The sequence below is a fragment of the Pipistrellus kuhlii genome, unplaced genomic scaffold (genome assembly GCF_014108245.1).
Source record: "Pipistrellus kuhlii isolate mPipKuh1 unplaced genomic scaffold, mPipKuh1.p scaffold_m20_p_3, whole genome shotgun sequence".
NCBI classification, from domain to species: domain Eukaryota; kingdom Metazoa; phylum Chordata; class Mammalia; order Chiroptera; family Vespertilionidae; genus Pipistrellus; species Pipistrellus kuhlii.
The window spans coordinates 2,197,024-2,215,869 of NW_023425529.1; the positions used below are offsets into that span (position 1 = coordinate 2,197,024).

General features: G+C 55.8%; 1 protein-coding gene across 3 annotated transcripts in view; it reads left to right on the forward strand.

The window, feature by feature from the left end:
- The first annotated feature begins 270 nt into the window (after window positions 1–270).
- The window catches only part of TMEM184B (transmembrane protein 184B), a 47,390-nt gene continuing 28,814 nt past the window's right edge, over window positions 271–18,846 (forward strand). The window contains exon 1 of one of the 3 annotated variants that reach the window (XM_045587496.1): window positions 271–404. The gene's annotated coding sequence lies outside the window, so the exon portion shown is untranslated. The remainder of the gene's footprint in view (window positions 405–18,846) is intronic. The other 2 variants (XM_036454920.2, XM_045587497.1) reach the window with 2 other exon arrangements.

Below are 18,846 nucleotides of genomic sequence, written 5' to 3' on the forward strand. Positions count from 1 at the left end.
CACAGATGTCTGGAGCGGAGCCTGGCGCCCCAAACCTGTGGGTCCTACACCCCCAGACACGCTGCGGTGGGCAGGGTTGGGGGGTGGGATGGAGGCGGGGGAGGCTGTTTGTTTTGCTAGCGAGCCGCAGGAGAACCTTGGCTGACCCCATCGCTGGGCGGGGCGGCGAGGGGCGGTTCGAGGCGCGGCCCCTTTAAGGCCGCGCGGTGATCTCAGCCCCGCGCGCGCCGCCCCGCCCTCCCCGGGGGCGCGCTCAGCGCGCATGCGCACCGCGGCGGCACTCGGCGGCGCCCGGGACGCTCGGGCCGCGGCGACCAGACTCCGGGGCTGCGGTGCCGCCCGCCCGCCCGCCCGCGCTGCGCGTCGCCCGCCAGCACACGCCGCCGCCGCCATGGGCTCCTGAGGTACCCGCCTGGCAGGCCTCGGGCCGGAGGCCCTGAGGGGGGTCGGCTGTGGGCTCAGGGGGCGGGGGCCGCTGGGTGTGGGGGAGGCCCGGGCAGGGGGCGCCCCGCGGGTCACGCTGGTTGTGACCGCGGGTCCTGGGACCGGAGGCGGCCGGCCCGGCTGAGAAGGCGGGGAGCGCCCGCCGCCGCCCCGCACGCCCTGCCCCGCGTCCCCTGCCCTCCCCGCGGGGTCGGGGGCCGCCCGTGGGTGTGCCCGGCCCCCTCCTCGCCAGCGTGGCGGCGCCGGCGCCAGGCGTGTAATCGGACCTGCCGTGGGGGCGGCCGGGGAGCCGGGGGAGCCGGCGGGCGGATGGGCAGCCTCCCTGCAAGTGGGGTTGTGTGCCCGGTGGGTGTGCTGGCGCCTGGCACCGCCTAGGGAGTGGGCGAGGCATCCGTGCTTGTTCGGGCTGTGACCAGGGAAGGGGGTTGGCCTGCCAAGGCCCATGGGGATGCTTGCATGGAGGGTGGACTGGCCTCCCGTAGAGGTCAGCTGTTCCGCGGGGCACCCACGGAAACCTGGGACTCCAAGGATATTCATTCGCCTTGACAGAGGCCATGGGGACTGGGCTGGGGTGTGGGTATCCGTCCTGTGGGTTGTACATTTCCTCCCCGGTGCACTGATTCCAGACCGCGGCAAGGCGTGGAGGTTGTGGGTGAACATGACTGTGCCCAAGTCGTATCTCCCCTGGGATTGTGCAGAGCCAGACACACAAACACACACCCAGGGCACCCTGTCGCAAAGCGAGTGCTTGCACGCCTAGTACCTGTGTGTGAGCTGAAGGCCATGCATTATTCATCCGATCGCCTGGTGCTTTATGTAAGGCAAGCAGCAGCAATCTGTGCCCTGGAGGCCCCTGCGCTGCCGAGCCAGCCAGGCAAGCACGCTCACCTGCACCTGCAGAGGAGGCACAGCTCAGAGGCGAGACCTGCCTGCGGTGCCCCTTCCTTCTCCCCTGTCTGCCTGCTCAGTGGGCCCGGGGCTTGTATGGCAGGACATCCTGTCCAAGGTGCTGTGTTGCATCCGAATTGGGGCCGTGCGGCGGGAGGGCCCAAGCAGCCAGGCCCGAGTGCCCGTTTTGTCAGGCCTTGGACACAAACACATATTGTTCCCTGGGTACAGGCCCTCTCAGGTCAGCGAGGGACTCCAACTCAGAAACAAGTCATCTTGCCGAAACCGGTTTGACTCAGTGGATAGAGCGTCAGCCTGCGGTCTGAAAGGTCCCAGGTTCCATCCCGGTCAAGGGCATGTGCGTTGGTTGTGGGCACATCCCCAGTGGGGGGTGTGCAGGAGGCAGCTGGTCGATGTTTCTCTCTCATCGATGTTTCTAACTCTCTATTCTTCTCCCTTTCTCTCTGAAAAATCAATAAAATATATCTTAAAAAAAAAAGAAACAAGTCATTGCAAAGATGTGACTCATATAAGACTGTAAAGGGTGTACAGAGTGATTTTTGTGCCGGAGAGGGGCAATGTGGCCAGCAGAAAGGACATGACTGACATAAGGGCTGGAGCCTGAAGGGTGACTAGCATGTATTTTCATGCTTTCTACATGTATTCCTCCAGTTCGTTCTCAGCACTGTGTGAGTACAGAACTTGTTATAGCTCTCTGGTGAGTGAGGACACGGAGATGCAGAGGGAGTCGTGGGCCACGTGTGGCTTGCTTGTCCGTGGTACGTGGCAGGCCTGGGTGGAGTCATCCTTGAACCAGGACCTTTCTCCTGCTGCCTTGTAACTACTGAGCATCTGCTGTGTACCTAGCACCATGCTGGGGGCACGGCGTCTGAGGATCAGTGAAACCCGGAGCCCAGCCATTCGCAGCTCCACGTCTGTTGGGGAGATGGACATAAATAGTGACCCCAATCGGGCGAAGGGCCCTGATAGGCAGCGTGGATGGAGAAGGCAGTGTGAGCACCCTGGGGCTCCTGCTTGCAGCCCTGGGGGTCCTGGGTGTGTGGTAAGCTGTTCTGGCCTGCGGCTGGGCTGTGCAAGGACCCCTTCTGGAGCTCTCCAGGCGGCGAGGCGTAGGGCAGAGCGGGCACCGGTGACCCCTTGTCCTAGTTTCCTCCTGCTGGCCGCGTTCTCTGCAGCTCGGGCTTTTGTCTGGAGGCCGCTTTCTCCCCGTGGCCTTTGAGCTGTTGCTCCTGGTTTCTGGCGGGCCAGCCGCGCTCTCCCCAGAAGGCCTCAGTTCTATTTCAGGTCCCTGCTGTGCTCGTTTCTCCCGTCAACTCCCTGGAGTGGAAACGGCCTTGGGAAGGCAGAGTGCATGCAGCTCTTCATTGTTTTGAAACCCAGTAACAGCGAAGATCCTTCTGGCTCTGCGGGGCCTTTCGGCGGGATCTGGTGTGTGCGTTGTGGGAGGCCAGCAGCTGGGCCCTGGGAGAGCTCGGTGTGGGGTGTACAGGAGGGCCTTCACAGACGGGGAGCAAGCACTCCCTGAAGACCTACTGTGTGCCCGGCATTGTGCTAGGCCGGGAGGAGAGGCCCGAGTCGTGCATGGTGCCTTCTGAAAGGCTGTGGTTGGCTAGGGGATCCCGAGTGCAACCAATATGTGCGAGACAGTGCCCTCCTTGTGGGAGGAACGGCCCCAAAGGGCCCGGAGGACAATGGGAACAACAGCTTGTTTATTAAACACTGACTGTGTGCCAGGCGCAGTTCAAAGCGCTCTCTGAAAATAGGGCATTTCAGCTCCCCGCCACCCAGTGCGCTGGAGCAGTTACCTTCACACTCTGCAGAGGAGGCGGCCTGGGAGGGGAAAGCCGGGCTGGGTGGTGGAGCCGAGCTTTGAGCTAGAGGGTTTGGTCTCAGAGCCCGTGCTCTTCCCCCACCAACCCTGGGGGGTCCCCGAAGTCTTCCTAGAAACGGAATGCCCTGCGCCTCGAGGCTCCTGCAGAAAGGGGCTTGCTAGGCAGCGGAACGGACACGTGGAGGCCTGAAACCCCTCACCTCCCAGACCCGGCTGTGGGGCTTGGGCATGCAGGCCTCTGAAGGCCCTGCTGAGGGGTTTGAACTTGACCGTGGTGTGGCCATCGGGTGCCCTAAAAGCTTCGTAAAGGAGGTGACGTCCTCAGCCGTGTATTCCAGGCCAGCATGGTCACCGCCCTCCTCCTCCCCGTATTCCCACAGAGAACACAGGGAGACACGGCCTCCCTTCTCTGCTTTCGCTCGGCTCACTGGCATTCTTTTCGGTTTTTGCTGCCTTTTCCCTTCTCTGCTGCCCTAGAAGCACGTCCTTTCTGGGCCCCACGGGTTCTCACCGACTTCTCAGACGGCGGGTCTGGAATGGCGTGGGCCGCTCCCTTTCCCGTTTGAGAGCTGCGTTGGGTGTCCGTCCACGTCCCACGCTCCCGGCACTATAAATACAGGCAGGGCGTGGGGCCTGGCACTCATGTGGGTTCGCTGAGGAGGTGCCTGCTCCACCTGCCTGCTGTGCTGGGGTCTGGCTGCTTGCATTCTCGCACTGCGCTAGCCGCTGGGCCTCGGGGCCGGAAGGCTGGGGGTCTCTGCACTAGGTCAGTGCTGAAGCACAGTTGAGGGGTCCCCTTTGGGTGGGGTGTGGGAGCTGATGGGTATGGGATGAGAGGGGAGGAGTTGGGGAACTCTTCTGAATTGGGTGACTTTGGAGGGGAGGCCAAGAATTGGGGAGGGGAACAAAAATAGTCACGGGCAGTGCAGGAGAAAGGAACACCCCCTGGGCATTGGCGAGAGCATGTTGAGAGAATTGGAGGTGCAGTTCAAATCCTCGCTCCCTTATTATCCCTGTGGCCTAGGGCGGGTTGCTTACCAGCTTCTAATTCCCATTCATTAAAAATTGGGAGGCCTCCTGGCTAGGTGCTCAGTTGGCTCAAGAGTTGTCCCAATAAGCAGGGGTTGTGGGTCATCCCCCTCAGGCACATGAGGAATCAACCAATGAGTGCATGGGTGGTGGGTGGAGCAAAGGAGTGCTGTTTCGCTTTTTCTTCTCTTCCCCGCCCCACATCTCTCTCTCAAATCAACTTTTAAAAAGATGGGAGTAATAATGGTGCAGCCATCATGCGACTGTCATGACCTCATGTCTGCATGGAGCTCAGCACGGTCCCTGGCATATAGAATGTGCTCAGTAAACACTGGCTTTTATTATTACAGTAGGTCCACATGACATAACGTGATTTTCGCTGTAAGCCGGAACCCACCAACATAAGCACCTACGTCACTCACATGGAGCACACACACAGCAGTGATGAAGTGAAACAGTACAAAATGTAAAAGAGAAATGACCACTCCTGACCTTTACTTGTGATAAATACAGTGAATAATAAAAAACATAAAGCACATTAGTACAATACATATGTCAAAATGACGGAACCTTTTTTTTGTAAATGGGAGATGGCGACGTAACCACGAAATGACGTACATCGAGTCTGACGTAACTTGAGGACTGTCTGTGCTCTGTAGGCTGTTGATTTGCTCAGGAAAGAGGTATTGCATGCCTTTGTGCCTGCCAGTGTACAGGCCGCCCCCTCACAAAGCTGAGTCCAGCCAGGAAGAGCACACACGGGAGCAGGTGCATTGTCACGGATACGCTGAGAGAAAGTCATTCTCGCCTGGGCAGGCACTTCTCTGAGGCGGTGTTTTTATATACTGTGTGTGTGTGTGTGTGTGTGTGTGTGTGTGTATATATATATATTTTTTTAATTTTTTTAAAATTTTTTTATTTTTTATTGATTTCAAAGAGGAAGGAAGAGAGAGAGAAACATCAATGATGAGAGAATCATTGATGGGCTGCTTCCTGCAACCCCCACTGGGGATTGAGCCCACATCCCGAGCATATGCCCTTGATGGGCATCAAACCCCAGACCCTTCAGTCCACAGGCTAATGCTCTGTCCACTGAGCCAAACTGGCTAGGGCAGGAGGTGACACTGAAGCTGTCCCCATGTGTGAGGGGACGAAGTGGGTTCCAGGCAGAATGAAGAGCATGTGCAAAGCTAAGGTCCGAGTTCTTATCTACAAAATTGTTTGACTCCGGGGCTCGACACCTAGTAGGCCCTCAGTAAATGTTCATTGAACGTGATCTTCTCAGCCTCCGGAAGGAGCCATTCAGAGAACTGGATGGCCCAGCCCGAGTGGCTCAGTGGTTGAGTGTTGACCTATGAACCAGGAGCTCACAGTTCGATTCCCAGTCAGGGCACATGCCCGGCTTTTAGGCTCAATCCCCAGTAGGGAGCATGCAGGAGGCAGCATGATCGATGATTCTCTCTTATTGTTGATGCTTCTGTCTCTTTCCCTCTCCTTTCCTCTCTGAAGTCAATTAAAAAAAAAAAAAAGAGGATCAGATGGTCGCCAAGTTTCGAGTTTTCTCAGGTTCCCTCCCATCACCTCTGCCTCTGCCTCTGCCTCTGCCTCTGCCTCTGCCGAGTGAGATGCAGCGCAGGCCCGGGACCCCGCTTTGCCTCAGGCCCGGGGCGCGGGCCCTGTGCAGAGCCGCTGAGATGCAGGAATTAGGCAGGCGGCACACCCGGGCAGCATTTGTTCGCATTCCTGGTGCTGTTTTAGCAGCTGAAATCCTACGCTTGAGCAGAACATAGCAGGATGACACGGAGCCTCTGGCTGGTTGTTTTCCAGTCTTGGTTTAAAGATGGCTCCGTAGCTGGCACCATGCCTTGCAGGTAGTAGCAGCTGAAATAGTTTTTGACTAAACAAATGAGACAGTTGGACGGGTTAATGTCATTGCCACTCTTGAGAAGTGACAGATGCTAAGGCCAATCAGAATAGGATTGCTTATTAGAAACGAGCTTATGGGACACATTGAACAGCCTTGGGTCTGCCCTCCGACGGGCTCTGTCCGATGGTCTGGGCAGTCTCAGGCCCAGGCTGCGGTGCGGCAGGAAGCCTTACAGTCGCCTCCTTTTCCTCCTCTTCTGGGGCGGGAAGCAGAGGGGAAGGTCCCACCCAGAAAGCCTTTGTGCCTGACCCGCGTCACTTCCAGCCCTGCCGCGCTTAGAAATACTCACACACGTACTGAGCGAATACTTCGTGCAAAGTTTGCATTGCTGATCTTGGCGTTTCAGCCTTCAGAAAGCAACAGGCTTCTCTGGTTTTGAAAATAGTACTTGTTGATTATCGTAAATTTAGAACACTGAAAAGAGTGAGGGATTAGACTAAAAATCACCCCGTATTTCATAACCAAGAAGTAATCCCTGTCGAAGTTTGGGCACGCTTTCTTCGTAGGCGTGCTCCTGCGTCATCTCATCGTTCACAGAGCACCGGGCCGTAAGCATGTGCCATGGAACCGAGAAGTTAGCCATGATACAAAGGAGTGAGAGTTCCACAACAGCGCCTGGTGCTTCATCTCACACGCGAGGGGTGGGAGCACGGAGTGGAGAGGCAGAGAACCAGGGGGTGGCCTGGGTGAGTCCCTTGGTCAGCAGTGAGTCTCTGCCCACCTTCTGGTGCTACAAGGTCCCAGGTTAGAAGCCCCCCAAGGGGAGGGGCCTGGCTTGTAGGGAGAGGAGGTCTTCACAGTTGCATGAAGATGGAAGGAGGTGTGTGTGTGTGTGTGTGTGTGTGTGTGTGTGTGTGTGTGAGATAGAGAGAGAGAAAGGGGGTGGGGGGAGAAAGAGATACTTCTTTTCCAACCTGCAATCTGTTTGGTGACCCCTGAACACTCTAGTTAGTCTCCTTGCTGGGGAGCCTTGGTCTTGAACCTTGTGCCTGTGGCCATGATGGTCCCAGGATGGCTGTTCTCCACCCCCACCCAGTAAAGGGGTGGAGTGAGATCTCTGGAAGTTACTTTATTTGTCCACCCTGGAAGAAGACATGCATGCATTTTGGTACTTAAATCAATCAGCTGCCTCCTGCACACCTCCAACTGGGATGTGTCTGCAACCAAGGTACATGCCCTTGACTGGAATCGAACCTGTGACCCTTCAGTCCACAGGCCGATGCTGTATCCACTAAGCCAAACCGGTTAGGGCCAGTTTGATACTTTTATTTGTCTTTTGCTCCAACCCCTGTGCACAGCCAGCACCTGGGGAGGCCCTGCCCTGCTGGCAGGTGGCTAGGAACCTTCGCTCTGCTGGCTGCGCTGTTCCCCAAAGCCCTCCGGGCCATCACTGACAGAAAAGCTTGAGGGAAAATAACCCCACGGCTGCTGCTGCCGCCGCTGGCAGGGCCTCCTGGCTTCCGCCTCCAGCGCCTATGTGTTTTAGCCCACATGGAATGAACAGAGAATCTGGGGTTCCATTGGCAATCATTCTGGGTGTCTGCAAGGCACAGTGATAGGTGTTGGTAAAGGGATATGTGTGAGGATATTAACATTAGTTAATATTGACATACCAGTTAATACGAATGTTACTATCTTCCCCAGACTTCGGGCAGGGCTTTGCAGTTTGCAAATTACAGTTCACCTATATTGTTCATTTAATTCTCCCAGCCCTGGGACCTTGGAATTATTGCGCCTGTTTTGTAGATGGATAGACTGAGGCCCAGAGGGTCAATTTGCCCAAGATCCTTTGGAAGGAAGCACCCGGGTTTTTGATATCAAACCCTGTGCCCTTGCTGCCCTGAGCTCCCAGAGGATGGAATTGTGGCTTCGCCTTGGAAAGTAGATACTTAGAGGATCAGGTCGAAGCTGTGGGGGCCTCGGGGACAGCAGCTGCTCTGGCTGAGGTGGGGTGGGGGCCCTGGGCTGGCTGAGGGACAGTGGAGGTGGCAGGTGGAGAAGGGAAGGGCCACCTCCAGCATGCACAGGGGCGGGGGACACAGGTGGGGAGTTGGGGAGCAGAGGCGGGGTGATTTCTCCTGGGGTGTTTGGGGTCAGGGCCTCACCTCCATGCAGAGGAGGTGCATCTCTACACGAGTTGCCCATAATTGTAAACAAACAGGATGCGTGGGAATCTGGATTTACCAAACAGCACACTCCAGTACCTGCTTTACAAAGAAAGGGTGGCGTGTTGTGTGTGCGTTAGAGACAGCTGAGTAGCAGTAACCTCAGAGCATTGAGTGCGATGTGACGCGCAGGAGTCCCGGCCCTCTCAGTGGGAACACTGCGCGGCCGGAAGTGGGCGGTTGGCAGGGTTCTTCCTCTCAGTGCTGCCCGGGGTTTGCCCGAGGTATCCCCTCACCTGGGGCCACCATTGCTTTCACTCACAGTGGTCAGTGGTGTGGGCGGATTTGTGGGCGTGGGAGGAAGCCCTGTCCGGATCGCTGCTGCGTGTATGCAGCTGTCCTCCCTCGGGAGGCCTCCGGGTGTCCGGAGCCCCGCCTGTCCTTCCCCAGCTGCTTGCTTGCAGAGCTAGGGTTAGGCGACCATTGCTCTCAGGCACACGTTGTGTAACAGCCCCGGTGCACGCTGCGTGTTGTGCAGTGTGAGTGTGCCATGCAGGGGAAGCGGCCAGAGGGGCTTATCTCTCATCTGATGGCCAGACTGGACCCTGAGTGCACACCCTGGCCTGCCTGCTGCTCCCCCGGGCATGGCACCTGCACTAGGGAGCAGCCACAGCTGGTGCTGTGTTCCTCTGCCGCGGGAGCAGGGCATCAGTGCCCCTCTGCGCTGGGAAGGGCTGAGGGGCCGAGCGGGTCTGGGTGTCACTTCCTGGTGAGGAAATGCAAGTTCATGGATCAGGGTACCAGGCGAGGACGGGCTGATCCAGGTTCCGAACCATCTCCTGACCCGCACTCTGTTTGCTGAAAGAGGGTTTTTCTCTGCCATTTCTTCATCTTAAAACTACACATTATCAGCATTTCTCCCAGTAATCTGGCTTATTTCTTAGATGAGTGATGTAAGTGCATCCTGCCTCTCTAGCAATATTTCCAAAATTACAGCTACTTGTATACCTTCACCCAGCAGCTCACTCTAGGAATTTATCTTACATATGTGTTAACACATGTGCACAATGACTTACTTGCAAGGTTTGTCATTGCTGCCTTCCTTGTAATAGCAGAAGGCAACCTAACATCACAGGGGGCCTGGAACAAATGGCAGTCTGTCCGAACCGTGGGATACTGTGCAGCCATGAAAAATAAGATGGAGCCGAAACTGCTTTGGCTCAGTGGATAGAGCATCGACCTGCGGACTGAAAGGTCCCAGGTTTGATTCCAATTAATGGCGTGTACCTTGGTTGCAAGCACATCCCCAGTGGGCGGTGTGCAAGAGGCAGCTGCTCGATGTTCCTCTCATCGATGTTTCTAGCTCTCTATCTCTCTCCCTTCCTCTCTGTAAAAAAATCAATAAAATATATATTAAAAAAAATAAGATGGAGCTCGGCCAGTGTTGCTCAGTGGTTGGGCATTGACCTATGAACCAGGAGGTCACTGTTTGATTCCCAGTCAGGACACATGCCTGGGTTTCAGGCTCTTTTCCCCAGTAGGGGGCATGTAGGAGGCAGCCGATCAGTGATTCTCTCATCATTGATGTTCGTCTCTCTCCCTCTCTCTCTCTGAAATCAATAAAAACATATTAAAAAAAATAAGATGGGGACTCCATGCACAGCTGGAGTCAGAATAGATTGCTGTGAAAGGAGCAGGCACAGGGCCAGTGACTGGGATGCCTCCGTCTGTGTAACTGGAAAGCGTGTTTGCTTCTGTTGGTAAACAAGGTCGTGGGATTCACAAGAAGTGAAGGTGGTGCCTCTGGGGTGGCGGCTGGTACTGGGAGGCTCGCACTGCAGATGCTTCGTACCTTTTGAGTTCCAAATCGTGACTATGTGATGTTTAAAAAAAATTAAAATAACATTATATAAACAAGAGCCGTAGGAAGTGTATCCTCACCTGTCGTCCAGTGCAGGAAAGTCAAGGCTCAGTCTGCCTTGCTCAGGCCCCGATTGCCATCTAATAAAATAAGTGTGCTTGGGCCTCACAAATGTGAGCGTTTGCATGTGTCTTGGTTAATATGATACCAGTCCCAGCCCTGAAAATGGAGCCACTCGCATCTGGCCCCTTCGAAACACTGCTGTTGGCTGGCTTGTCATTTTATTTTACTTATTTTTTACTCCTCACCTGAGGGTATGTTTTCATTGGTTTGAAAGAGAGAGAAACATCAATTGGTTGACTTCCATAGGCACCCCGACCAAAGATGGAACCTGCAACCTTTTGGTATACAGGACAGCGCTCCAACCACTGAGCCACACCAGCCAGGGCAGCTGGCCTGCCATTTTAAAGCTCTGAAACCTCCCACTGATTGCAAAACCCGGGCCCTCTCGAGCCACACGTGACTGGTCGCCCTTTCCTCCAGGTACCGCGGCTTCCCATCCCTGTGCCTTTGCTCAAATCCTATCTGCCTGTCAAGGCCCAGCTCAGTTTCCACCTCCGCACGGCCCTCTGACCTCTCCCGCTTCTTTATCTGTTCCTCTCCGCACTTAAGCTGTTTTACATTGTGTGCGAGGTGTCTGGTTCCTCCCGGGGCTGCAGGCCACTGCAGGCTCACGGCCCCTGATTTGTTAGATGTTTGCCAGTGGGTGAATGCCTCTGCCCCCTTCCTGGTGGGACTGGAGGCTGTGGGGGCAGGGCCTGCTCCATATCCATGAGGGCACGGCCTCTTCCATATCCACAAACAACACGGTGCCTGGCACCGGCGGGCCCGGCCTCACAGCAGGAATAACAACAGTCTGGTGGCCGAGTGCCCAGTGTGCATTCTTCTCTTGCATTCTCATGGGGACCCAGGAGGGACAGCTGCTGTGACCCCTCTTATGGACGGAGAAGCAGGGCAGACATCTTGTCCAGGTCACACAGTGAGAAGTAGGATCTGGACGTAGGGCTGGCTGCCTCCGAAACGATGTTTCATCAGTTTACCACCTTCCCCAAATCGTGAGTAATACTCATGCCCATGGCCCTTCTCACCGCCTGTCCCACCGGCCAGGGACCCTTTGCTTGTTACTCAGTGTATTCCCCCCGCTGGACTGTGAGCTAAAAGGCCAGTCTTGTCTGAGATGCCCTTTGGACTTAGCACATAGAAGCTGCTTAAAGGTATATATTTATACTTTTTCAGAAATTGATGTTAGAGAGAGGAAGGGAGAGAGATATATCAGTGTAAGAGAAGGACATTGATCAGTTGCTTCCCTCATGCGCCCCAACTGGGGACCGAACCTACAACCTGACGGGATCAAACCCACCACTTTTCGGTGCTCGGGATGATGCTCCAACCAACCGAGTCACAGCTGCCAAGGCTGTATTTATATTTTTAAACTTTTCAAGGTTTGGCCGCGGCCGATGTGACTCAGCTGGTTGGGCATCAGTCCGTGCATTGAAGGGTTGCCGGTTAAATTCCTGGTCAGGGCGTATGCCCCGGTGTCAATTCATGTCTGGCTCTCGATTCATGTTTCTCCCTCTCCCTCTCCCTCTCTCTCCCTCTCCCTAAAAAATCTAGCTGAAACCGGTTTGGCTCAGTGGATAGAGCATCGGCCTGCGGATTGAGAGGTCCTAGGTTCGATTTCCGTCAAGGGCATGTGCGTTGGTTGCAGGGCACATCCCCAGTAGGGGGTGCGCAGGAGGCAGCTGATCGATGACTCTCTCATCGATGTTTCTAGCTCTCTATCCTTCTCTCTTCCTGTCTGTAAAAAAATCAATAAAATATATTTTAAAAAGAAAAAATCTAAAGAAAACCCCCAGCTTGTCAAGGGTTGACTTACTGTGGGCTGCGGTAAAGCACACTGATCTTGGGTGCACAGCGCAGTGGATTTTATGTCGGTGAAGCCCGTGCAGACCACGGTCCAGGTGGAGCTGCCAGCAGTCGCAGCCCCGGAAGGCTCCCTGGGCCGCCTCCTGGTCACTCCTCCTGAGGTGACACTGCTGCCTCCTGGCCTTCCCGGAGATGGAATCTCAGAGACACTCTGGTGAGCTTCATGCAGGTGGTGGCAGCAGCCCTTGTTCTTTTCCCTGGCGCCCGGGAGTCGGCTGTTCAGGTCCGCTCCCGTGGATGGGTGTCTGGGTGTGATACACGGGGCTGCTGTGGAGCTTCTCGTCCTGCCTGTGGGCACACGTGGACTCTGGGCGTACATTCGCTCAGGGCGGAGGCTGGTCACCCTCTCCGTCCCTCCGGTGTGAGTGAAGGGCAGGCGGAATTCCCCCCCGAGGCACGCTGGGCAGCGGCCGGCTGCTTGCTGATGGGGCCTGGGGCCGGGCAGGTTCAGGGGACTTGGCTTAGAGGACTGGCTCCCAAGGGCAGTGGGACTCTTAGGTGCTTCGCCACCCGAAGGGGCCCCCCTGCGCAGTGCTGGATGGTATAGCTGGTTGGGAAGGTGGTCGCACTCAGAGGGAGCAAAAAGAGTCAACTACAAGGCTGAAGGAAGGGAGCCCTCACGGAAGTTTGTCCTCGTTGAAGGTTTTTGGATTATTTCGTCGTTGACTTTATTCCTGTCCTGTCCCCGCCCAAAGAGTGAAGGATAGGTACAGGATTCGATGGTTTTCTTTCCTGGTGGACAGATTCATGGGACCTTGGCCCCAGGAGAGGGGAGAGACGTGGAGCCCCAGAGTGGCTTTTGCTTGTGGGCTGATGGAAGGGGAGAGGGACAGAGAGAGGGACCCTCCCCCTCCTGAGGGCGTTTGGTCTTTCCCAAAGGCTCGCCAGGCCGGACTGGGGGCTGTGACCTCCCTCATGCGGACCAGCCGCACAGACGTTCCCCCCGGCAGACATCCTGGAGGCAGCAGGCGAGGAGGCGGACGAGGGGGAGCAGCGTGCCCAGCTCCGATCACGGAGCCCAAGCCCCATTCTGCGCGGAGCTGTGGTGAGATGGATGCTTCTCCGTGTCTGTCAGCTAAAAGAACACTGATCCCTCTCGGGCCACGTTAATATTCTGGAGACGTGTGTGCGAGGGGATTGCCAGCTACGCTCGGCCAGTGGCTGTGTGGCAACTGCCCGAGCGAGCACTTCATGGCTGAAGCTCAAAAGGGTTTGGACCTGAAGCTGATGAATGAAAAGATGACCTCAGAAGGTTTAAAAAAGAGCAGACGGCCAGACAGGCTGGCCTGGGCCTCAGACTGCCGGGAACGTGTGTTCTCGGCCTGATGGGGGTGAAGTGACTGAAACAGGAGCGTGGTCCTCAGAGGGCTCTCCTGTGTCCGCTTGTTCACTCCGCACGGCTCTCTCGGGGCAGGTGTGGCTCAGCCCCATTTTACAGCTGAGGACGCGGAAGCAAGAGGAGTGATGCAACTTGCCCACAGACGCAAAGCAGCTGCGGCGGAGTGGGAAGGCAGGGCTGGGTGGTTTGGCCCGGAGCCCACGCTGTCTAACAGCCTTTGGGAGTCTGTGGCCTTGGCGGTACAGCCAGGACAGAGGGACGGACCCCGTTAGGCGGGCACTGTAGGCAAAGGACTGTGCCCTCCAAGCCTCTGTTTCCTCACCTGTCAATCAGTGTATTCATTTCCTCCTGCCGCTGTAACAAATTGCAGAAACTCGGTGACTTAAAATGCACATTTACCATCTTCCCATTTTGAGCTCAGGATTATGTATTTCACTGGCTGCAGTCAGGGTGCCGGCAGGCTGTGCCCTCTGAGGCGCCAGGGAACTCTGTCTCCTTGCCTTTGCCAGCTTCAAGAGGCCCTGGTATTCTTCGGCTTGTGGCCCTTTCCCCGACTTCCAAGCCAACAGCGTAGCATCTCCCAGTCTCTGCTCCTGCTTCCATTGTTACACTGTCTCCTCTACACGTTCATCCTCCTGCCTTCTTCTTTAAAAAAGTAATTCATGCTGAAACCATTTGGCTCAGTGGATAGAGCGTCCACCTGCGGACTGAAAGGCCCCGGGTTCAATTCCGGTCAAGGGCATGTGCCTTGGTGTGGGCACATCCCCAGTGGGGGGTGTGCAAGAGGCAGCTGGTCAATAATTCTCTCTCATCGATGTTTCTAACTCTCTATCCCTCTCTCTTCCTTTCTGTAAAAAATCAAAATATGTTTTTTTAAAAAGTAATTAATTTATTGATTTTAGAGCAAGAGATTGGTTGTTTCACTTATTTATGCGTTCATTGGTTGATTCTTGTATGTGCCCTGACTGGGGATTGAACCCGTAACCTTGGCTTTAATCAACTGAGCTATCCGGCTAGGGCCTGCTGCCTTCTTTTTAAAAATATATATATTTTATTGATTTTTTACAGAGAGGAAGGGAGAGAGAGAGCTAGAAACGTCAATGAGAGAGAAACTTCGACCAGCTGCCTCCTGTACACCCTTCAACCAGGAATGTGTCCGCAACCAAGGTACATGCCCTTGACCGGAATTGAACCTGAGACCTTTCAGTCTGCAGACTGACACTCTACCACTGAGCCAAACAGGCTTCGGCAACCTGCCGCCTTCTTATAAGGATACTAGTGATTATATTGGCCTCCCCAGGTAATCCGAGCTCATCTTTCTTGTGATCACATCTGTAAAGTCCCTTTTGCCACGGAAAGTAAAAATCTCACCTGTTGGGAGTGAGCATCTGTGAAGGCCATTACTCAGCCTTCCCTACAGGGAGGGGAGGGCAGTAGCAGGTGTCCCTGCAGCACGAGGTGGAAATGACAGAATAAAGCAGCACAGGTGAGACGGTGAGACACTCTCTGACGTACCTACGTCCCAGGCCGGTGGCCTAGTTCAGTGAGTACTGCCCATGGCTTCGTACCTTTTCTGGAAACGGTAGCAATCTCAGAAGGGGGACCCCAAAGGCGTCTTTCCTGGAGGAGGGTGGGGCAGGGCCTGCTTTAGGGGAGCTGTTGCCGCCTCTGCGTTCTTCTCTAGGTGTCCTGGCTCATCAGGCCTTGCCAGGGCCTGGTTGAATTTTGCTCAAGGGCCCTCACTTCCTGTCCTCGGTTCTGTACTCCCAGGTGCCCCACTGGCGGCTGGTTTAGCTCCCTGGCCCCTGATAGAGGACATGCGTAAACTGGCACGCCTCCTTTTTTGTGAGCCGGCTGTGCCCAATCCTGATCCCCTGGCCCTAAAGCTGGCCCCGAGGTGAGCTCTGTCCAGCCGGTGGCTGGTGGCCTTGCAGGGTCTGTGTCCTGGTGTTCCCCGTGGCTTCCACACCCACTTCACTGCCACCAGGAGGGCCAGTCCCTCAGGTCACACTGCCCGCCATGCGGCTAGTTAGCAGCCTGGCACACTCTGTCCGAGTGTCTGTTGACGTGCTGTCTCGTGCCTCTGCCCATGCTGTTTCCTCTGTCCCCAAACCGATCAGGCAGCACACACCTTCTCAGCATGGCACACGGTCCCTGCCCTCACGGAACCTGACTCACAGAGTGCTGATGGAATAAGTCTAATCACAGCTTGGTCAGTGCCACGTACAGACTGGAATAGATCTCAGAAGGTGATGACTGTCAAGGCGGATAAAATGGGGGTGGTGGTGAGGAGAGAACGTTCCATCCCCGAGGTTGACACGGAGGTGGTGGAGGTTAGCACAGAGGCTGAGAATTGAACTGGAAGAAACTGCAAAGGGCAGATGTTTCCTCATCCAGTCAGAGCATATTGAGTGCTAACTGTCCAGGCTCTGAGGTAGGTGCTGGGGATCAGAGCTGCACAGGAGACATGGCCCCCGACCTCCGGAAGGCTGAGGCCAGTGGGGGAGAAGACAGGTGAGAGTAAACTGCCGACAGAGGTCCCTCCACCAGTTTCTGCCCCGGGCCTTCTAGTCCTCTTCGATTGGGAGTCTCCTTATTTTAGAATCAACCAGAAATTACTAGACCATTCTTTTTTTTACATTTTTTTAAATTAAATTATTATCTGTGTACATATATATTTTTAAAAAAATATATTTTATTGATTTTGTACAGAGAGGAAGGGAGAGATAAAGAGTTAGAAACATCGATGAGAGAGTGTCATCGATCAGCTGCCTCTTGCACACCCCCTACTGGGGATATGCCCTCAACCAAGGCACATGCCCTTGACCGGAATCGAACCCGGGACCCTTCAGTCCCCAAGCCGACTCTCTATCCATTGAGCCAAACCGGTCTTGGCTGTGTACATATTTTAACATTGCCCCCTCCCCCACCAAACATCCCCTCCCTCCCCAGAGTTTTGTGTCCATTGGTTATACTTATATGCATGTATACAAGTCCTTCGGTTGATCTATGATCTCCCCCAGATTAGACCGTTCTTAAAAACATCACTAGCCCTGGCGGGTGTGGCTCTGTGGATGTGGATAGTGTCGGCGTGCGACCGAAGGGTCCCAGGTTCGATTCCAGTCTAGGGCACCTGCCTTGGTTGCGGGCTGCTCCCCGGCCCAGGCCCTGGTCAGGGCTCATACAGGAGGCAACTAATGATGTGTTTCTCTCGCATCAGTGTTTCTGTCTTTCCCTCTCTTTTCCACTCTCCCCCAAAATCAATGGAAAAGGACCTTCGGGTTTAGATTAACCAACTAAACAAAAACAAACAAACAAACAAACAAACAAAAAATCTCTCTCCTTCCTGCTGCTCCCATCAGAGGGACCAGGTGTGTCCTGATGGAACATGTGGAACAAGTCCTTTGCCCTCCTTGGCGTGGCCTCCACGTTGGAAGATGAGTGAGATGGTGTGACTCAGCCTCCTCCTGCCCTCCTCACCCATCTCTCCCTCCAGCCCAGTGTCCACCTTCTCCGGCCGAGCTCGGGAGGTGTCGGTGGTGGGGAGGGGACCGAGCGACGGGAAGCCGGTGTGTGGCAGGTGGCTCCATGGCAGGCATTCAGTCACTCTGTTGATGGACTGCTTCTTCTCTTTAAACCCCTACTGTGTGCCTGGCACCACCTGGTGCTAGAGATGGAAAACTCGGGTGTGGGAGGGGGAGCCTGGTCAGAACTGGCTTGTTCCAGGACCAGCGCAGTCCACGGGGAGTGGCAGGCCCCCGGGTGGGGCCGTGATGTTATGGTGACGCGGAGTGAAGAGTTGGCATTCTCCACGGGGACCGGGGCAAAGGGGAGGGCACGTTGGTGTCCAGTGGGGCTGTGTGTGCAGGGACCAGTGTTGCAGGGAAGAGGCAGGAGGTGGAACCAGCTGCCAGGGCCCTGGGCTCTGCAGCGGAGTATGGCCTGCAGCTCCCCCAGATCCTCTTGTTCTCAGAGGCTCGCAAGGCAGGGGAGGGTCTTGGTCACTTTGAAAACAAAGTGAAAAAACAAACCACACTGATCCCTGCATTCTTGAGCAGCAGCCTCCGTGAGGCCTGAGCATGGCCCGGCCCAGGTCCCTTCACCGTCACCCTCACCCTCACCCTCACCCTCACCCTCACCTCTGCCCACATCTCCACCCACACCTCCACCTCCACTTCACCTTCACCCTCACCCTCACCCTCACCCTCACCCTCACCTCTGCCCACATCTCCACTCACACCTCCACCTCCACCTTCACCTTCACCCTCACCCTCACTCTCACCTCCACCTCCACCTCCACTCACACCTCCACCTCCACCTTCACCTTCACCCTCATCCTCACCCTCACCCACCGTCACCCTCACCCTCACCCTCACCCTCACCTCCACTCACACCTCCACCTCCACCTTCACCCTCACCCTCACCCTCACCCTCACCTTCACCCACACCTCCACCCACACCTCCACCTCCACCTCCACCTTCACCTTCACCCTCATCCTCACCCTCACCCTCACCTTCACCCACACCTCCACCTCCACCTCCACCTTCACCCTCACCCTCACCTTCACCCACACCTCCACCTCCACCTCCACCTTCACCCTCACCCTCACTCTCACCCTCACCCTCACCCTCACCCTCACCCTCACCCACACCTCCACCCACACCTTCACCCTCACCCTCACCCTCACCCTCACCTTCACCTTCACCTTCCTGGAATCCAGGACACTTGAAGTCCCAGCGGTTCTTCCTAAGTCTGCAACAAACTAATTTTGTGGCAAAAATGTGACCTGAATTGATGCGAGACTAATTATGGTCTTTAAAAATATCTCACGTTTCTCTATGGAAATACTCTGTGTTTGATTTTGGGATGCTGCCCACACCCCTGTGAGGGTGTCACCATACGCACACACCACACACAGCAGCACAGACAGTCCTTCTAAAATCTGAAAAACCCAGAATTCCTAAACTCACGTGGCCCAGGGCCCTGGCTGCCGCACGGTGCACCCAGGAAACAAACTCAGAGCCCGTTACCTGCCCCGTCACGGTCGGGTGGCGGTGCGGTGCCGGGATTCTGGCCCAGGTCCCTGACTCAGAGCCCAGTGTCCCTGGGACAGAGCACAGACTGCGCCTGGCGCCTTCACAGCCTCCGGGTGGTGTGCAGATCAGGACAAGGGTGTGCAGCCGCCAGGCAGAGGCCCTGACCGTGCTGCCTGCCCGCCCCTGGACTGGGGCAGAGGGGCAGACGTGCGGAGGAGAGGGGAGGGGCCGGCCCCCAGCTTTTCCCGTGGCGTACGGCCCTGCTCTTCACACTTGGCGTGCTCACCCCTGCCAGTAAGCAAACTTACACCGATGTGCTCATAACTGTCCGCATGCATTACATTACTGTTACACTGTGTGCGTAATAAAACCTGCACC